The sequence below is a fragment of the Seriola lalandi genome, unplaced genomic scaffold (genome assembly GCF_002814215.2).
Source record: "Seriola lalandi dorsalis isolate HSWRI2012SDOR001 ecotype SW California unplaced genomic scaffold, Sedor1 jcf7180002034444, whole genome shotgun sequence".
Classification (NCBI taxonomy): domain Eukaryota; kingdom Metazoa; phylum Chordata; class Actinopteri; order Carangiformes; family Carangidae; genus Seriola; species Seriola lalandi.
Window position 1 is genome coordinate 1 of NW_019505020.1, and position 1,549 is coordinate 1,549.

A 1,549-nucleotide genomic window follows, 5' to 3' on the forward strand; every position below is an offset into this window, starting at 1 on the left:
GGGGGGTGTCACATGTCTGTACATGCAACAATTCCGAATCCTTTTGTACTCTGTTCACAAATCCACATGTGCTCTCTAAGAAACCTGACACCACTTGAGGGGAATTTACTCTCCTAAATTGTGAAGTGCATTGTAAAGTTCCATTGAATTGTCTATAAAAATTTCTCTGCTGCAGTTTCCCCTTGACTTTGTGCAGTTCCTTATAAAGCAATACGATCCACAGCAGAATGCACCCTCCCCCCCTTAGGCTGGGTGTAATTTAATGCTTTGAGCTAAAGCTACTTATAAACTACTAAAGCGTCTAGATATATTTTTGCCTTTAACACAGAAATAAAAGAGGCGGCATACAGTACTTGAGATCCTCTCCCTGCCCTTGCCCTTTTAGTTTTTGCCAGACAGGGAATTTTTGCATAATTCATAGTGCATGATGGGTGCTGTCTTTCAAAGCTCCACTCAGTACCACATCTGAATACATATTTCTTTATGATTTGCCCTCAATAAAATCTAGCCTCTTATTCTATTACCTTATTATAGCCTCTATTGTTTTATCAACTGTGCTACAAAAAATATTGTCAGTTTGTATTTGGGACAAAAAATACTCCAGAAGAATGAATGAATGAATGAATGAATGAATGAATAAATAAATAAATAAATAAATAACTTGTTGCTTACCATTGTTACTGCAGTTTTTGTTGTCTTTGTCAGATGCCTCTTCCTCAACCTATCAGCAAAGAAATCAACACACAGGAAATATAACATTAATCATTTTAAACGAGAACCTGAAGAAAACTAGTGGTTTATTGTATTTCTATTTCAAAAAAAAAAAAGCAATGATAAGCTAAGTTTAGAATTTCAGACTTGGCATAGAGATATGTGCTTCCCAGAATGAAAGAGGAAAGGAGTGGTCCTTACCTGTTTCCTCCACTTCAGCTCACAAAAGACCCGCTCAAAGCACTCGTGCATGTAGTTAAACTGGGAGACAAAAGCACACAGAATTGTTATTCGGCCTACCAATACACCACAGTCAGCCCGCAGAGTCGCAGAGTCACAGAGTCGAGTTATGTTTCATCTTTTTTTAATAAGTTGTATTTACGTCTTCTTACCACTGCTTTGATTACACGTGAAAGAAACTGTGTTGACAATAGAATCATATACGTGCTCCTATAAACTCCTTTTGAAAATGACAAAATCAGTCACTCTAAAACTGCAAATTCCAACTAAGTAAATACATACACACATTAACGCAGTACAAATGCCGGACAAACATGTCAAACAGCAGTGATGTGGTGTGAGCACACTCACATATGGAGTGAAGATCTTGACCCAGCGAGGTTTCTTCTCCCCTCTGGCGTACTCAAAGCAGAAGGCCATCCCCTCCTCGTCAGTGTCCCAACGCTGCATCTCCCCCCACTCAAAAGCTATCACCTGGTTCTGAGGGAGAGTTGACAGTAGGTAATCCTCGTGCATGTTTAGCTTAACACCAGATTGATACGCAATTCAGTATTTGGGAAATCTATTTAGGAAAATATAGGAATGCTTTGATTTTATT

General features: G+C 38.6%; 1 long non-coding RNA gene across 1 annotated transcript; it reads right to left on the reverse strand.

Annotated features, from left to right (window-relative positions):
• Positions 1-686: 686 nt before the first annotated feature.
• LOC147819872 (uncharacterized) lies at positions 687-1,456 on the reverse strand. The gene is made up of 3 exons (XR_015436116.1): positions 1,303-1,456; positions 913-972; positions 687-721 (listed from the first exon to the last, which is right to left on the reverse strand). It is a non-coding gene; the product is annotated as an uncharacterized LOC147819872 (long non-coding RNA).
• Positions 1,457-1,549: the final 93 nt, after the last annotated feature.